The following is an 18,597-nucleotide window of genomic DNA, read 5'->3' on the forward strand; positions in this document are numbered from 1 at the left end:
CACGAGCAACCTGGAACGCAGCTCAGAACTTCCTCCCTCCAAGTATTGATCACATTCCCCCTTATGAAGTCCGACTAAAACAAATTGCACCTTTTCTTCCCTGCAGAATTCTCAACCCTTGATGCATGATGCAACGTATTTTAAAAACCTCAGGAATTACTAAATTCCCCCCTGGGTTCACAGATTGGGTCAGTCACACAGCACCAGCACCAACGCTGCTCCAGGGCACAGCTCCAGGCTGAGGCAATGCATTCCAGCACAGCAGCAAAAGGAGACAAACTCAGATTCTGAGGAAACCAGAACTCTGCTGCTGACCAACACCTGACTTCTTGTCTTCACACAACAAGGCCCTGAGCTGAGGAGGACCTGCTTGTCTCAACACCAGAAGCAGGTGTGTATCCACTAGCTCCCTGTGCTCATGCTGGAGGTGGCAGCAGCAGCTTCAGGAGCACGTTTCTTCTGCAGGTGGGTCTGGAGGGCTGGCAGGAAAGACAAGGGGTTTATGTTCACAGCAGGGTCATAGAATCATGGAATGGTTCAGGTTGAAAGGGACCTTAAAGATCATCAGGACCTCTAGGGAAAGGCACCATACACACGTTTTCCTGGGTTAGACTGACACCGATGGGGGGAAACACCAGGCAACATTTCAGAAAGGCATGAGTTTGCCTTAGAGGGACAGCACTATGATGCTGCTCTTGCCCATGAACAAAACAGCACACCCAGCTGCAGTGGACGAGTCAAAAACATACACCTCAGGTGCAGTGTATGGAGATCAAGGGCACACCAGTCTCTGCAACTGGTCAGGAACCAGATTCTCCATTCCCAGTCTAAGGGTGAAAGCACACTAGTAAAAAACAGGCTCAAATCACACCATGGACCTCATGAAAATCTGCTTACAAGGTATTTTAACTGCATGTTTAGAAAGAAAAGTAACTGTTCCAGGAGAACTGTGATCTATATTTATAACAATTGGTTGAACTCCATGTAGCTATACTTGAGCAATTTCAACAAGCATGTTAAATCAGGTCACCTGTGGTCTTCAGAAATACCCAAGAGAATGCAAAAGAACTTTAAATGAAGGGACTTGCCGTGCTGCACAGGACTCCACTTGCCTTACTTAACGCTTAGACCTATTTATAGCTCACTGACACACTGCTTTCTGCACAGCCTAATTCACTACACTCTCCAGTAGTCTCAGGCAGGCTATGCAGATGTCTTCCAGATCCAGCTGTGCCAGTAAAGAAAAAAATTATTATCCAAAAGCTTTCTTCCTGGTTTTTACCATTGGCATTTACCATCTCCCCCATCCGGCTGATAGCAGAGACTACAACAATCCAAGTAAGTCAGGTTAGATTCATTAGACACATTCCCCTGGACAGCTTCAAGCCCATGGGCACTCAGAGTGGTGGCCATGGAAGAAACATGACCTCCACCAAGGGGCTGTGAGTCCTCACTCATTGCCCTTCACTTGCTCTTGTTCTGGGCTCAGACTCGGTTGTTACTTGGATTTCCATTTTCTTGGCTTCTCCATCTAAATAGGCAGACACTGGTCTGAATACCTACACCAGTCTTTCATAGAAAGGACTGTCCCAGAGAAGCTTGCAGGAGCAGTAAGTTTGCCATAAAACCCACAATGATCACCTCGTATCTGCTTAATTTAGCATCACTTTGTGGCAAGTATCTCAAAGGAAAGAAATAACCAGTGTCCTGTGAGGAAGGAGGGTATGTTTGCTGCATCATCTGCATACCTCAGACTTAAGGTATGGGAAAATACCTTTCTGAAGGAAACCTCAATCTGCTTTTCTCTGGACAAGCCAAGAGAAGTATTTAATAATTGACAGCAGCAAAGAAACAGGAAAAGCACCTGTTACATGCTGCTATTAAAAATAGGAACAAAGCTTTGACTGGGAGTTACTGGGACATTTGCAGAAATCTGTGACCCAAAAGTGACTCTCCTATATTGACTTAGTTTTAAAAGGGAAAAAAAACAAACCAAAACAACCCAAAAAAACCCCAAAACACACAAACAAACAACACCACAAAAACCATACACAATGAAAAAACAGCCAACCCTGATCTTGCACCAGAGATCAGCACCAAGAATATCTGCATCCAAACTGAAAATTTACAGCAAGTTCAAACAGAAAATTCATAAAGGAAAATCTGACGGTAACTTCTTTTCCTTCCCTTAGGGGATGTAGAAACTCAGCAGATTCATTAAAACCTCAAGCTTTTATTTAAGCAAATATCTCACTTTCTGGCATGCAAAAATAGCCCTTCAATTATGAACTACCATAAAATAAAGGAATGATGTTTTACATGTAGGACGATTACATTACACTGGCCCTGACACTTGTAAAGGCTTTGCCAACCAGAGAATGAAGCAAGGCCAGCTGGTTTAATTTCAGATATTCATTATCCTCGGGTCAATGTCCGGACAGATCTATTACTTTCCAGTACACAGGAGAGAGCAGTACTTCAAAACTTATTAGTCCAAAGAGGAACACAAAAAATCCAGTTCCTCTGTGAATGTCTACAGCTTTGCCCAATAATGAAGAATGGTCTGAATTCCCAATGAAGAGCCTGCAGTAATAAGTCACAGAAGGACACTATAGGCTTGTTTTCCAAGCACCTTTTCCAGCATGACAATTAGGTTTTCACCTTTCACTAAGCCAACCTGACACTAACTAATGTTAAACTCTAAACATCTTGAACCGGTGTTTCTGATATAATTAAATCCACCAGGCCCTTAAAATTAAAACTTTTAAAAATGAAAAATAATTAATTACAATACAGTCTGCTTAATTTTTCCTATGCAAAATGCCACAGAAATCCAGGTCTAACTCTGTATTTTAGACTACTAGTTCTCATAAAAATCCACTGATTTAACAAAGCCTCCATACATAAGCAGCACCTATGACCTCCAAGAGAACCACAGAAGGGAAGGGGTGGGTTGGCCTCTGGAAATGCTCCAGTTCAGCTCCACGGCCTCAAGCCAGGAAAGCCAAGGCTGGTTGGCCTGAGCTGTGCCCAGCCAGCTCTGCACATCTCCAAGGATGGACACCGCACCATCTCTGCTGGCAATGCTCTGCCTCATGCAGTCCACGAGGCCATTGGTCACCTTTGCCACAGGGTGCAGTACTTAATGTGCTGTTCACCAGGACCCAAACAACCTTCCCCACTGAGCTGCTTTCCGGTTGGTCAGGTCCATCCTCTCCTGGAGCATGGGGTTACTCCTGCCTGGGGGGCAGGACATGCATTTCCCTTTGCTGACCTTCATGAGATTCCTGCTAGCCCATTTCTCCAGCCTGTCCAGGTCCCTCTGAATGGCAGCACAACCCTCTGGTGTTATCAACCTCTCCTTCCAGTTTGTATCAGCTCCATCTCAAAGTTTGCTGACAAACAGCAAATTAGACTCGGGCACAAAGCAGAAGGCAATGTTCTCAAATTTAAATAAGAATAGTACCACAGATGAGAAGTTAGAGATTACCTGGAAACAGATAAAAACAGAATTTCCAGAAAAACAGCCTCAGAACAACTGTGGTTAGGAATCAGGCAGGTGGAAGAACAGGTTTAAAACAACAGTCGTCACGAATCAGGCAGGAAAACATTAAGCCTGGGTTTTATTTCTAGGTAATGACATGTGCAAGACTCCAAGGAGATACACGCTGGCTTGCTGGGCAAAGGGCAACTGCCATTTGCATGCAGTTGAAAGTCCTGAGAAAGGAGAGCTCCAAAACTCCCAGGAACCCTCCCCTGGGCAGCTGTCTCTGAGCTACACCTCTGGCTTGCAAAAGCTCTCAGCAGCACCAGGAACAGCACCAGACCCTAAGTGCTTCCTAATAACTCTGCCGTTAATCGTGTAAACCGAATTCCAATATTCACAATATCATCACATCACTACTACTGTTCTGAGAATCAAAACCACAATGACGGTCACCAGATTGGTGAATTTGGTAAGATTCACTTACTCCGAATCTTCCAGGAAAAAACACACAGTAAGAATGAGGTCTGTTGAAGCCTTTGCAAATATCACTGTGTTCATGCCCAGAAAACAACGGAGAAATTAAAAACACATTAGCATTACTCTTCTCTAAGTGGCTATTATCACACATTGGAATTGCAGGCTTGGGATGCACCACAACAGGGCCTCCTGGTGCATCTCAGGACTGTTTAAACAAGCCAGACAGAGCAAGTGCCCCGAAGGCTCTGCAAGTAGGGCCAGGGGTGCCCCGAGTCCCACTGTGCCACCACGAGCCATTGAGGTCCACGGTGCACCACAGCAGGTAAGATTTCATTGCTGGGGTTTCACCTCCTGTTTGCAGGCAGGGCAGGCAGACCTTTACCCACTAACCATCCTCTGGCAGGGGTAAGTCCCCAGGTTAGTGCCTGTCTACACCCGCAGCCCCAGGAACCTTCCCCCCTGCTCTGCACCCGCAGCCCCCAGCCCCACCTGCACTCAGGCAAGGAGCACGTTCCAAAGAGAGACCAGGCCCAGCTCAGTTAATTTTAAAAGTTCTTAAGGAATACACTCCAGCTAAGCTGGAAAGGCCAACAAGTGCCATAAGGAAATGATGTCCTTCAATCTCACCTTATGCTCACTACTAACCTGTATTTTACCCCTGCCATTTCACACACTCTGAAATGCAACTTTAAAGCTTCTATTATTTCTTGTGATACCTTTAAAATTAGTCTCAGATAACAACTTCCCCAGCTCTGCATGAGTGAGAGGCTGTGAACTGCACAGGGTGAGAAAGGATCCAGCCAGTCTTGCTGCAGACCAGTCAGGGGTAAGTCACCCAGATTGCCTCCCCTCTGACCACTCTCTCCAGAGAGATACTTCCATTTTCAAATAGGATGCTATTTTCACACCCATATTCTGATAGGCCAAACTTCAAGATATTCATGTTTCAGAAAAGCAACTGCTTCCTTTGCCCATGGCATATTCAAGACATCATTCTTTATAGCAAGCTTTAGGAAAATTATCTTCTTTCTTTAAACTCTGAGGACACCGACAGCTGTGATTAAAAAGCCAGTGTCAATTGTTATTATGTCATGGATCAAATTCACACTTCCTTAGGGAAAAACCTAGGAAGCAGCTCTAGATAACTAAAACACTTGGCATCTTACAGTTTTATCCACAGAAAAATGTACATTGATGAGAAGGATGCTGGTCTTCAGCTTAGATTTTCTTTTTTTAAAGACATGTAAATCCCAAATGCCAACTAAACTTTCCCTGTTTTTGAAAGGCTGATTATGCACACAAAATGTACAAGAGATCCCATATCAAATGGGGGAGGTTTAGTTGCACTTCATTCCAGTAGCCCAGTTTGTTGCCAGCTGATCTCACAAGCATGTTTATGCAACCACAATCTATATTCGCTAGATATTTAATGATTTTGGACTATAACCAGTCAGCTTTATCACGGCTGCACTGTTTAATGACAGAACATGTATTCAATAAAAACGTAATTCGACAATAAACCATGATTGGAGGCTTATTTTTAACCCAGCTCACTCCAGTGCTGGATCTAACAGCACACACCCACGGACCCAGGCTGTCCCACCAGCTGCTTCCCCTGGAGCAAAACCTGCAGGGCAGATGAGGACCAGGACACAATATTCCCCAAATAGGCTTTGCTGAAACAACTGTGCCAGCAGGAAAAGTACACTGCCTCACAGGAGAATGCCAGTGAGACTCTTAGAACCTTAAACACCCCTAAAAGAAGAGCTGCTTACTGCAGCACTTCAGCCTCAGAAAACAGTCTCAAGCACAAGTTCAGAAGGTGAAACTGGCCACTGTTGGGGTCTGTTGCTCTGAAGATCTGGCACTACTTTAGCAGAAGCAAGACACGTTTTGTTTGGTTCACTGAAACCTGTAAATTAAAACTCTTATTTCAAAATAGTTTATAGAGATGTACTGGCAAAACCCTGTAGAGATAATACATGATCTTGACTGATTCCATGCACAATTTGCATCAAGAGGAGGAAAAAAGCTCCTGAAAACCCTACATTTTGCTCTTTACCAAGTTTTGTTAAGAAATTTCCAAGGGGTTTTTGTGGGGGGGGGGGGTTTAATAGTTTGATTTTTCTCTTCTGTTCAAATAAAAGATCAAGTATGACTGTAACATTAATAATTACACCTTCCAACCACAGTATTAATCCTGGGTTATTATATTTACTGTAATTCATCACAATGCATTCAGCAGTGGTAGCTTCAAGCATATTACGAGGACGGTACCACAGATTATTGCCAGACTAACAGTAAATTGTTAGGTACAATGTGATGTATTCCTATTCAGCCTAGTTTGAACTGTGAAGGAAAAACAAGCCAAGACGTTAAAAAGCAATAGGCAGTTCTAGCTAACCCAAAATAGCTACCTACAAGCAATTTTAGAACGATTAGCAAGCATTGCTGGCACTAAATCTTATGCTACAATTTCAGTGCTCAGTGAAATTTACTACGAAATGTACTACAAAAAGACCTTGTTTCAAACCTAGTTCACAGCAAGCCTGATAAACTGTACAAGTAATAAGGACAAAATAGAGGCTATAATCCCAGAATCTGACTAGGAGCGGGATTCATGCATGTTTCAGAGCTTCACTAATTCCTTTGGCGTTCTACAATTAGAGCATACAAGATACTCTCCAGATATACCTGGTTAAATGAAAAAACTAAACTAAATCAGGTGAAAGCAAAACATTTGTATTGTCATATGTATATATTTAGACACCAACACACACACGTGTGTGTTGCCTGAAATAAAAAGATTTTAACTATTGTGTATTTTACCGAACTAGAAAGGAAACAATTCACTTTTCCCAATAGAAAGGAAACAATTCTACAGTGGAGAGAAAAGAAAGTCTGCAGAAGCCCCATGATTCTCATAGTCAAATAAAACATGCATAAAATAAAATGCTACAAGAACTGTAACAATAAGAAACTGGCAAAAAAAGAAGTTTGTTTTGCAGCACAGGAGGGTGGGAATGTCTGGGACATGCCATGCAATGATCTGTGGCAGAGATAAGGGTCTGCCAGAGGGAAGAGCTGGTTACACTGCAAATACTTGGGGATACCAGAAGCCACATGTCACCTGCCTCAATGGCCCACCAAAAGTTTGACAGGAGCCTGTGCTTTCCTTACTGTTTTACAAAGACTGGGGGGAGAACAGTGGCTTTACTCCTGCTGGAGGCTGCCCCGACGGACGAGGGGTGCTGGAAGTCAGAGCAGCAAGAGCAGCAGGGGGAGGAGGGTTTGCTCCATCTCAAGAAGAGGCAGAAGGGCTGTCACTGCTGCCCCCCAGCATCCTCCTGGGGACAGCCCCCTCCATCTCCACAGAGCTGAGCAGTAACTGTCTCACCCGGGAACAAAGGAAATCCAAGCTGAATAAAAGGACATTTTCCACATTGTGGAGTGGTCAAGGACCAGGACAGGGCCCCAGAGGCTGGTGAGTCCTCACCACAGGACTGGAGACCACCCCCACAACCTGCCCTGCCCTTGCAAGCTCAGAGCAGAGCTGGACCACACAGTCTCCACGCATCCCTCACAGTGCTGGTGCAGGGCTGGGTCCCCCCACCCATCACATCAGCAGCAGCCCCTGCAGAGGGGCTGGGCCTGAGCCCACGAGGTAGTGGAACAGATTGTTCCAGACGTTTCTGTCCTCTGCAAGGCCAGCTGGAGAGCCAGGAGCTGCTGCACCACAACCCTGCCAGCTGCAGAGCCCCTCCACCAACTCTGGTCCCTGGCCAGCACCTCTGTCCCCAGGAGAGACAGGTGCCCAGCAGCCTGAGGACAGCAGTGTCACCAGGTGATGCTGGCAGGTCACTCTGCCACCCCGTGCCTCAGTCTCCCTGGTGAGGCAGGAAAGGTGCAGGGCTCATTACTCTAAGGCAGCCGGGGATGAACCAGAGATGGTGTGAAACACAGAGACATAGAGTCCCAACCTTCAGAGACACCGATGCCTGATGTCTGCCAGCTTGTACTCACCTATTCCTTAGCTGTTGCTTTTTTTAACTATTGTAACAGCTAACTGAAGCAGACTTCACCTCAGAGCAGAAATCAGGAATGTCAGTTTTCAGAGAAAGACTCAAACTTCTGACACAATATATTTTCTTGCATGAATCATCCTATTATCCAACCAGGACTGAAATCAGATCCTCCAGCTCTCAACTGAAGTTAATAATTAATGTTACTGTATGAATTTCCAACCTTCCCTGGTGAAGAAACTCTCTTAAAGACATTAACATTTCAATGAGTGCGGCTGTCAGTCAACCCAGCAGTTGACTCCTCTGGCCTCTCTACTCCATCTTGATAAAGATTCTTTTCTTTAAGAAATACCAAGTCCTATCCTCCAGCAGTACCTCTTCTACCTTAAGGCCAATCCGTCCATTAGCTCTGCTTCCCAGAGATTTCTAGGCCTCGGGAGGAATCAGCCCCGTTCCAGCCTCTGCCCAGCCCAAGAAAGACAAACCAGCCCCTCTCCCCAGCACCCGAGCCAAGATAATGGAGAAGGATCTGCTCTCACCACAAAATGGAGCACTCAGGCTCTTGCCGCTGCCTGTACTCCTGCCATTGCCAGCACACTTGTGCTTCATCATGTGCCACCTATTTCTCCCCACTTCTTCCCTACTCACCTTAAAGACATAGTGGCCCTCTGACACAGCTATGGCTTTGCTATTTGCAAAGAATTATGTGTCATTTAGCTGTACGCTCCAAGGCTAGCAAGCTCTTACAGCTGAGGACTACGGTGTCTCCTAAAAGGTTTAGAGAATTGTGCAGTTTGTAATTCAGGCTTAAGACTGTTGAGATTTGGGAAGTCAAGCAGAGAGCAAAACACCCCTCCTGGCTGGAAGGACAGCAAATCCCACAAGGGAAGTCAAAGGTTTCCTTCTCCAGTGTGTCCACTGACATACAAGAATAGGTTTTGAACAGCGAAACTGAGGACAAAAGTTGAGGTATTTTGAAAAATAGCTGCAGTTTAAAAAAAATAACACGAACACGATCAATGCATACGACTAAATATAAGTAATTTAGCTGCAGAAGTTATTCCATGCATAGATGCATTTAAGATGTGTTTCAGGAGGAAGAGAAGTAGTTATTACCTTTTTTTAATGGAAATATGTTTGATCACTGCTCAAAAAGGCCAAAGGCACAACTGAGTGAGCATCCACAGCTGAAATCATCAATTACAGCAAGTTCATCACTAGCAAATCCATGGGATTGGGCAAAAAATAGTTCTGCTTGGAGGAAAAATACTTGTTAAACAGTTACCAAATGGCTTCCTGTGGTTTTCAAAAATTAAGTTACCCCACTGCAGAACTGTGCCAGCATTCATTGGTCTGTAAGATCTTTAGTATGGGTTGGCAGCACTTAAATCCACCTCTTATTTTCAGGGTCCAGACTGGCAAACCATGCACCCAGAACACACTGGTACCTCGATTTGTACCATGGAAATGCTGAGAATACTCAGGGCATTTCTTGTCCTTTAATGAAATTTGCTCCTCCTGTTCACAAAGTAAAAGAGGAGACTAATTTTATTTTTTTTTTTACAAAAAAAAAAAAGGAAAAAGAATACAGCAATACTAAGAACTTTTTTTGGTTTATGTACTTAATTTCTGTACACATTTGAGGGTGGAAGGTTTGGGGTTTTTGGTTTTGAGGGATTCGGTGTGTTGGTTGCTTTGGTTTTGTTGTGGCCTTTGTTGTGTTTGTTTTTGTGTTGTTTTTTTTTAATTGTATTAATTGCTCATAAGCAACTCCTTAAGAACTTATGAATTCTATAAATAAATAGATTGTTGCTGGACAGAGCTCAGAGGTTAGCTCAGTCACTTGTTCACAAAATGGTACTTGACACTGACTAGACTAAGTAATGCTCATTAAAATATTCAGCGCTCATTATCCAAAACAAAGGATGGACTTTGTGTTCTGCCAGGCATTCTGGATGCAAAATGTGGCTCAACACACCAAACAAAAGCCACATTCATCTCCAATGTATGGCAGAAGATCTGCAATAAGGTCAGTTATTCATCATGCCAAGGCAGGACCTCATCCCAGAGAAGCACAGATGTGTGTTCTTGGAAGCAGCAGAACATGATGGGAGCAGAGGGCACAGCATGCAGAACTCCTCAGCCAAGTCACAAGGCAATTCAACAGCTCCTGCCTCATTCCCTGTGCTATTAGATCTGCCATACAGGGTCAGGAACAAGCAGATAGAAGCAATAACTTCTTCACTACAACTGGTTGCAGACCCAAAATTATACAACCTGTATCAAGCTTTCAAGATTCAGAGTTTCATATTGGTTTCCTCAGCTGTAACTGACTCAGCAGCCTGTGACTACAAATATAAGCCATTTTCATAACCATGGGCATCTTAGCTCTTCAGTTTAGACGTAAGAATTTTAGATTAATTTTGAGCCTAGTCCTGAGGGATCCAACATCTCTCCCTAGAAGAGCAGAAATGGTGCCAGGAAGCAGCACAGGAAGCTCAGGTACAGAGCTGTTGGCCAAGGGTGTGCTTCTCACACCATTAAGTCTTCTACTTTTAGAGAGCTCAGTGAAAAACATCAGGAATCAAGGACAGGATTTTTTCCCCCAAGACAACAGACGAATATTACAGTGAATGAAGAACAGCAGCAAAAAGATCCTGGGATTATACAAATTAACCGACAAAGTCTGAAAAACAAAGTAATTTTCCTCCAGGCAGGTTTAAATGAAATTATGTCCCCTTTCAGAAGTAATAGAGACAATCTACAGAAAGTCCATTTTTTCTTCTAAATTATTACTGTGGCTGCACGAAGAGATGAGAGAACAGCAGCTGGGAGCTGCTGCAGAGGTGCCAAAATCTAACTGAACACAGAACTGCCTCATTGAACAGGCTACTGCTTTTGTAGACATTGGAATTTTCTAAACAGCATATGGCCTTAGACATGTTATGTGATGTTATTTGGCCTATACATGATTTCCCATTCCAGTCGTTTATACTGAATATAGTAAAATCTGACCAGAAGATCAAGGAACAGCTCCAGAAAATGCAACTGCTGGTAAGAAACTTGGGACACTAAGAAAAGCACTAGATCAGTCAGCTAAAAAAGTCAAGTGAAGCTGACAGGCACCAGCAGTGCTGCAAGGCAAACAAAATCAAACCATCCCTCCTTCATCTCTTCTCTCTCCCCCAACGCACTTGTTCAAACCTAACTGAAAGCAGCTTTAAGTTGCTGTCCAAATGAACCTCAAAATTTAGGAAATGCACACACTCCCCCCAGAAGCACACTGCCATGGCCCTAGGTTAGAACCAGACTCCTCAGTGAATGAGGCAGTGCAGCTGGAGCATGTCCAGAGATGCCATCACAAGGCACTACCAAGAAAAAAACCCAAGGCTGAGGCAATGCTCGTGCATAGCACCAGGGCAAGCCTTGGTGTGTGTTCAGACTTTACACAGGCTGTGGTAAATCACCAAACACAAAATACCAATGAGGGTGACTGCGCTGAGATTTATCTGGCAAGCAGAAAGTTTGGTGCAAAAAGGAAAAGCCCAAACTTCCCAGTTTGTGAAGCCCAGATGCCTTCCTGTTCCCAGCTGAACACCACCCAGACAATAAAAATCCTCACCAAAGCAACAGCCATCTCCCAGGTTCAAACAGAGGATCTAGCAGGGAGAACCAGCCCAGAACACACAAACTGCATAAGCAAGTCAAAGTCTGTTTACAAAATCTTCTGGGCTCTCTGCTCCTCCCAAGTTCCTCAGGGAATCTTACATAGTTCCAAGCACTCACGTAAAAGCACAGTTCTCTCTGCATGCAAGGTCTCCAAAAACAATACGTACAACTCACAAGCAATTGCCAAGGAAGCTCAGTTAAGTAAAGTATCCAAACATTTTGTCCAACTTCTGGCTTCTTCATAAAATCCCCACAAAGCATGATGAAGAAACTTAGTTGAAGTTGGTTTTGCAGGCAACATTTCAAAATACAAATTAACTTCAAACACTGAACACAAGAAAAGACACAACATTTTACTCTGTGTTGAATTATTAAAGAGTCCCAGAGATGGAGGGACTGGTGAAGACATCTTCTAAAATGAAAGCAACTGAAGAACAATGTACTTTTCCCAAGAGATTAGACATTCAGAGCCCTCAGGTGACCTACTCAGGTATCCAAAAATTTACAAGCAAAAAGATCTAACACATAAAAACAGAACAAAAGGCTCAGACACAGCAGCCTGGGTGACCAAACTGTACAGCACTGGATCAAGCCCAAGTGCAGTTACCCCCAAGAGCTCCTGTCCCCACCACCACACACTCTCAACATCTTCCTTGCATCAACCAAGTGTGGTTGATTTGCCAGAAAAACAACCCAACAAGAGACATTCAGTTTCTGCCAGTTTGATTCACTGCCCTGGCAGGGTTTGCTGTTCCCACTGGCTGCACCTGATGGAAGGGGAGTGGTCAAGCAGATGAAGGAATGCAACGCGACCAATGCTGCTGCCACTTTATCCTTCAGCTCCTGTGAGGGAGCTGCAGTACACACATTCTGACTGCACAGAGAAGGGGAAGAAAAGGGTTTGAAAGGTTTGCTGAATACAGAATGTTTTCTGAATAGCTGAGCTTCAAAAACCTGCAACCCTAAATCCAGTGTTGTGTCAAGGAACTAGGAGAGGTCAAAGTTACAGCAGAGCCACCTTCTCCAGTGATGTTCTGCAGATCCACAGCAGCAATTCCTAGCCCAAGGAGTCAGCCTGGCATCCAGAACTACCTGCTGAATCAGGGCTTGCTTTGCAACACAGGCTCTGGAGATAACGGGAACAGTCCCAGCCCCAGGCAGGGAAAAGACAGTACCTTCTGGTCTGGCACAAATCACAGCTGTTTCATAGTGACAAAAATCAAAACACAACAAAACCTGCAACACTTGAATACCTGGTCAAACTGGGGAACTCGAGTGACACTGCCGGGAATGACATAACAAGCAGGCTGGAGAAAGGAGCACGAGGGGAAAAGTACAAGTTCCTCCCATGTAAGGAGGAATGTGAGGATGACTAAAACAGAAAAGAGTCACAGCACAATAGGGAGGTTGCCAAAGATGCAAGGCAGTAACAAGAAATTAACATTAATCATTAAGCCTCCAACCTTTCGCAACAGCTTTGTCTCTTTTCATTCTGATCATCACAGAGGAAGCAGGGCAGCTTTTTAGCTCAGTAATTTTCCAATTAGACCATACCCCATTGCAGCAGCACGGCCAGAGACACCAGTAAATTGTCAGTCAGCTGAAATCAATGAAAAAATCCCACAAATAGTCTTTCTCAAGTCATTGCTTGAAAGCAAAAGGGTAATTTTTATTTAGTATTTTTAATAGTGCTGGCCAACCCAGTAGACTGTTTCACTAGCATGCAAAGCCTACTACTTAATTTGCTACCATTTTCTGATGGGAATATCTAAATATTTCTGCATCCATCAGCAGCAAAGTGCTACCTACTCATACCTTTTTAAGCTCTCAAATAGTGGTATAAGGCCTTTCCTAAGATCTGCAGGTGAGGTCAGAAAACTGCAAAAGAGAACAGTAAATCAATATGCCACCTGTCCAGTGCTCTCATACACCTCCTGCCTTGAATGCAGCCTTCAGGTATCTAAAGCATTTATGGGATAGAGGTGTGGGGGGAAATCTGGCTGTGAAAAAGCTTTTCTAAGGTGATCATATAGCACAGATCATTATCTGTTTCCACTTACCAATGTCTTTCCATTTGGCTGGAAGATTCTGATTCAAAAGGAAAAATCTCTTCAAAGTCAGTACACCAGCGAGTCAGTGTAAGCTACAGGAGTCTGGGGACTGAGACAACGTCAGCGGCCAGTGTGACAGCAGAGACAGGCTTAAACATCTTCTGAAGAGTGAATACCACCTTGGGCTAAGGAGATGGCAACCCGAGAACTGACATGAAATCCAACGATCAGGAACTGCACCCCTCCCTGTGCACCCTTTGGCACCCACAGAGGCTGGACACACCACCCCCTCCAGCCTCCACTACAGCAGGTGCTGAGCAGGGACAACAGGGTGTGGAGCAGGACAACACAACCCCCTGGCTCCCCCAGGCAGGAGCGAGACCACCACACCCGGCAGCAAGAAAAGCAGAAAGTCTCTCTAATTATGGAAAAAGCTGTTGCTAGGCAAACACATGACTGAGGTGAATGCCAGAGCATGAAAAACTCAGCAAGTCCAGGTAAGAGCTGTGGGTGGCTTTTTCCACACCGAAGTCCCAGGTTGTCAGGGGTATCACCCTTGCAGGGAACATAAGCAGCAGCCAACAAGCATTCCTGGTAATAGGTTCTTGCCCACACGACCTGTCCTCCCCGATGGTGGCCAGGGCTGGTGATGCAGGTGGGTGCTCTGGTGAGGGAAGGAGCTCCCAATACAGCCCAGCTGGCCCAATGGGACAGGGTCCCAGCCCTTGGGGGACAGCCCAACCCCAGCTCCCCAACCCCATGGGAGGGAAGCCAGCAGAAGGCACCTCAGAAAGCAAAGCCAGCCCCAAGACACATCTGGAGACTGTCCCAGTTCCTGAGGGGAGCTCCCTGGCTCAGAGCCTGGTGGCGTGCCATTCCAGGGCTGTCCTGCTGCCTCTCCCCGTCAGGATGCAGGGATGGGATGCCCAACACCCTGCAGCCACTGCTGCAATCCCGGTTTCTACAGCAACGCCAGCCTGCTTGGGGGGTTCCCCGCACTCCCCAGCACGGCTCTTCCAGCTTCCGGAGTGACACCGGTTCAAGGACCCTAATTTCATTCTCCAAATGCTGCCATCCTGGTGTCTGAAATGTAGAGCCTCAGCTGCCAAAAAATCAGTGACATCCCTTACCAGGTACAGGCTGCAACAGCCATTTCACCACTCACCCTCCAGCTCCCTCTCACACAGTGTTTGCTGCACAGGTTAATGGCTTTGCTCCTGGTGCAAGTTTTAGGATAATACATATTTTTAAAAGTAAAATTAAATGTTTGTAGTGTCAGAAGCATGAGAGAACACCACAAGTTTGTGCTAAATCAAGTCAAGCAGGTGTCAGAGGCGTCTCTTTAATAACAATGTCAATCAAAACACAGCAACTGAAGGCATAACTGAAATGCTTTGACACGTGTGCCAGTTCCAGCCCAGACTTTGGACAATATCCAAAGGAAAAAAGTGACACTGGTAGACACATGATATCAGAAGATCTTCAGAAGACCTGAAAACACATTAGCTACAAACTTTACCATCTCAACTCTGAGGACTCTGATGCTGCTGGTTAAGGGTTATGCAAGACAGGTGGCTCTAAGAGCTTCCAAGAGGGGCTCTCCCAGGGTCCTGCATGAACAGCACACAGGACAAACGACCCCATATGTAACCCACACCCAGCTTGTAACCACTTAGCTCCAGTCTGGTTTACAACATGAGGTTTAAACAACAGAAACCAGTAAGGCTAAACCAAAACTTGCCTGCATGACTTCACTTCCTGTGACAACCACAGGATGTCCCTGGAAAAAGACACCAACACAGCACAACACAGCACAACAACACAGCACAGCAAGGACAACCATTAGTCAAACAGCTGGTTACAGTCACAACCAGGAAGAAGCTTGTGAGGAAGGAGGAACACCCTGTGGCTCTCTCAGGCTACTAATACCCTCGGAATACCCAGTTTTCCATGAGAATGCTCTTGGACTTGCCAACCATTACTGTTAGAAGAGTGTTAGTACCAGAACTCTGGGCAAGAACAAGCACAAGATGTAGCCAAGGAAATGACAATACAGTAGACAAAAGCCCTCCTGGTGGGTCAGACCATGAGGCTCAGAGGCAGGGAGGTACCACCAATGGAGAAGACAGGAAACAAGGCTCATCTCTTCACTGCTATCTAATCAGTCTCAAGGACCAGGGAGTTGTGGTGAAGGACGCTGTCAGGACACAGCTGTGTCACAGCACCATTGCGACCAGCCTACCCTGCCATGGAGAACAAATCCACAAAGGCCCTTCATATGAGGAACAGAAAGGAGAAGTGCCTCCTCAGGCCAAGGCTGCAGGAGCAGGGATTATTCACTCCAAATCCAGGCTGAACTTGCATGTCAATTTTTGGCATTGTGTTTATTTCCTACCTGACCTCCAGGAGTTAACTTTTTGATAAGAACCTGGAAATTACAAATAAAATATTAAGTGACAAGACTTGACCAGATGGAACCACCCCAAAAGCCTTAGATACCAAGTACTCTGAGTTTCAGAGCATGCAGCTGCTGTTGCAGGCACCAGTGAGGTGCTGTGCCCAAGGACATGATGCGTGGGCAGCGGAGCAGCTCCCCACCACAGCATACACCTTCCTGGGTGCTCAGCTCACCCCTCCCTGGCCTTCTGAACCCACCTTCTCAGCGAGTGCAGGGACCTTTACCATCTCCTCAAGCATCTCTACTGATCCATTTGTCTGTTACCTTTAGCACTAAGAGTACATTTTAAAAGAGGGGGGGGAAGCACATACAGACAGAGCTGGGGACGCGAGCCCAGTAGGACTCAGACTTTAAACTGTTACATGACCACAGCTATAAAATGAAACTCCATCTAGGCCTTCTGTATTCCATACAACCTGCAGCTATCTTTTAGCTCAGTAAAGCCAGACGTGTCCAAAACAAGTTCTTTTGCCTAATAGTTACAACCAATGGCAAAGCCACTATTCTATAACACACACAGTCCCTGACCCAAGAGCAGCAGTGACCCAAGAGCACTGCTGCTTGCTCTTTCAGAAGCAGCTGTTCTATTGCTTTGTTAATGAGGCTAAATCAGCACCAGCAGAAGGCAGAGATGCCTGGTTCCATCCACACACCATGTGTCCCTCTCACCACTCCCACCACCACAAATGTCACCACAGGCAACCTCAAGAAACCTTTACTTTCTGCACTTGTTTGCTAGGAAGTTAATCCAGTTAACACTTCCAGAAGGCTACAGATGAGCTGCCTTTAGACAAACTTACCACAGATTCTACCAGGGCCAGGATTCTAGCCAAAGCTAGACTTGTTCACCTTAAACAGGGCCAAAGGACCTCTTGCAAAAGTGCCCAACTCAGCTTCATCTCCAGATGCCTGGGCTGTCTCCATCACCAATGGCCTCAGCCTGGCCTCCTCCTTCCAACCACAAAACATGACACTTCTCTACCACACCAGAACCTATGGAGACTTTATCTTCCTCCAATTGGCACAGAGTTGGAACCACCTGGTTCACCCAGCACATCCCCCCACCATGCTGCTCACAACAGGAGCCAGCCCAGAACTGCCTGCACCTTCTGTGGCCTCTGGGGCAGAAACTGGCTGGTACAGAGCCAGACCATCCCCTGGCCCTACCTGCTTGAAGTTCCAGAGACCTCTATTACCTAAGGAAGTGCACATAGAAATATGAAAAACTGGGGGGACACAAAAAGACATCCTGTAACTCACAGCTGTAAATATACCAGGCCAAAGGTACAACTGAGCCAGTAAACAGCTTCCTTCCTGACAAACACTGCAGACAAGCAGATATGGGCAAAAACCTGACAATCTGGAAATGGGGTTACCCCAGGTTCCAGGGACTGGAGGCTCAAGAACCTTTCAGAGACCAAATCTGTACCTCAGAATTCAAAACCAAGAAAGTGAGGCAGTTGTCTGTACCAGAAAGTCAGTCTTTTTCATTCAGTTTTTTTCTTTGATGACTGTTGTTTCTTTTTCGACACAGCAGAACCATGATCTGATGACTGTAAGACTGCAAGATTATGGTTTGCATTACATGCTGGCCAGAACACCTTATCACACCAGCTGGCCAAAGGGAGGGGTAGCAAAAACTTATAAAATCAGCCAAGATTATTATTTTTTTTTTAATAAATGGTCATTGATTAAGTTTGTTCACACAAACACACAAAAAAGTTTGACTGAAATATCTCTGCTTTCATTTAGCAGAAGAAATGAAGCAGATTTCAGACATACCAAAAGCTAGGAAGAAAATAAAGCTTGGCTGGTGTTCAGCAGAAAAAAAAATATATACGAAACAGAGAATGTGAAGCAATGTCTCTATTATAATCCCTCAATTATTAAAACATTAAATACTTTCACTGACTTCTTTCAAAAGTTGATGACAGTTTACGTAAGTTGCTCCATGGCATCAAGGAGACCTAATATTATCTCTCTCTTGTCAGAGAAATTGGATAAATAGATAGAGGAGGACGACTGCAAGTGGAGCACAAAACCAAAAGAGCTCTTTTGCCTCTCCCCACTTCAACATATCCCAGAAAACTTATTGCTTGCTGTTATTTTATCTTCCAGATCATTCCATTCTTGGAAGATAAAATGTTTCATCATCCTTCAAAGACCTTAAACACAACCACAACCCACCTAGTAAGCACCAGGAACAGAAGAGCAAAGCATGGTTGGAGCTGCCATGATCACCTTACGTGTGGATGGACACTAACTAGGGCTTATGGAGCAGTGCTCCAGACCCCGCATGCTCCAGAAGTGGAGTTTTTCCCCACAACACCAGTTACCAGATAGAGAGTTGATGAGGAAGTCATCCCAGGATGTCTTCTACTGAGAGTTACTCATCACTCCCATCTCTCCAAAATCCTGCCATGAGCCACAAAG

The 18,597-nt window shown here is 45.1% G+C and overlaps 1 protein-coding gene across 2 annotated transcripts in view; it reads right to left on the reverse strand.

The window, feature by feature from the left end:
• NEDD4L (NEDD4 like E3 ubiquitin protein ligase) overlaps positions 1–18,597 on the reverse strand; it is a 135,830-nt gene that overhangs the window by 108,949 nt on the left and 8,284 nt on the right. Inside the window, exon 1 of one of the 2 annotated variants that reach the window (XM_051642207.1) lies at positions 11,830–11,847. The exons of the other annotated variant lie outside the window; for it this stretch is intronic. The gene's annotated coding sequence lies outside the window, so the exon portion shown is untranslated. Of the gene's footprint in view, positions 1–11,829; positions 11,848–18,597 lie in introns of those variants that run through there. 2 annotated transcript variants of the gene reach the window in all.

This window comes from Apus apus, chromosome Z (genome assembly GCF_020740795.1).
Source record: "Apus apus isolate bApuApu2 chromosome Z, bApuApu2.pri.cur, whole genome shotgun sequence".
Taxonomy (NCBI): Eukaryota; Metazoa; Chordata; class Aves; order Apodiformes; family Apodidae; genus Apus; species Apus apus.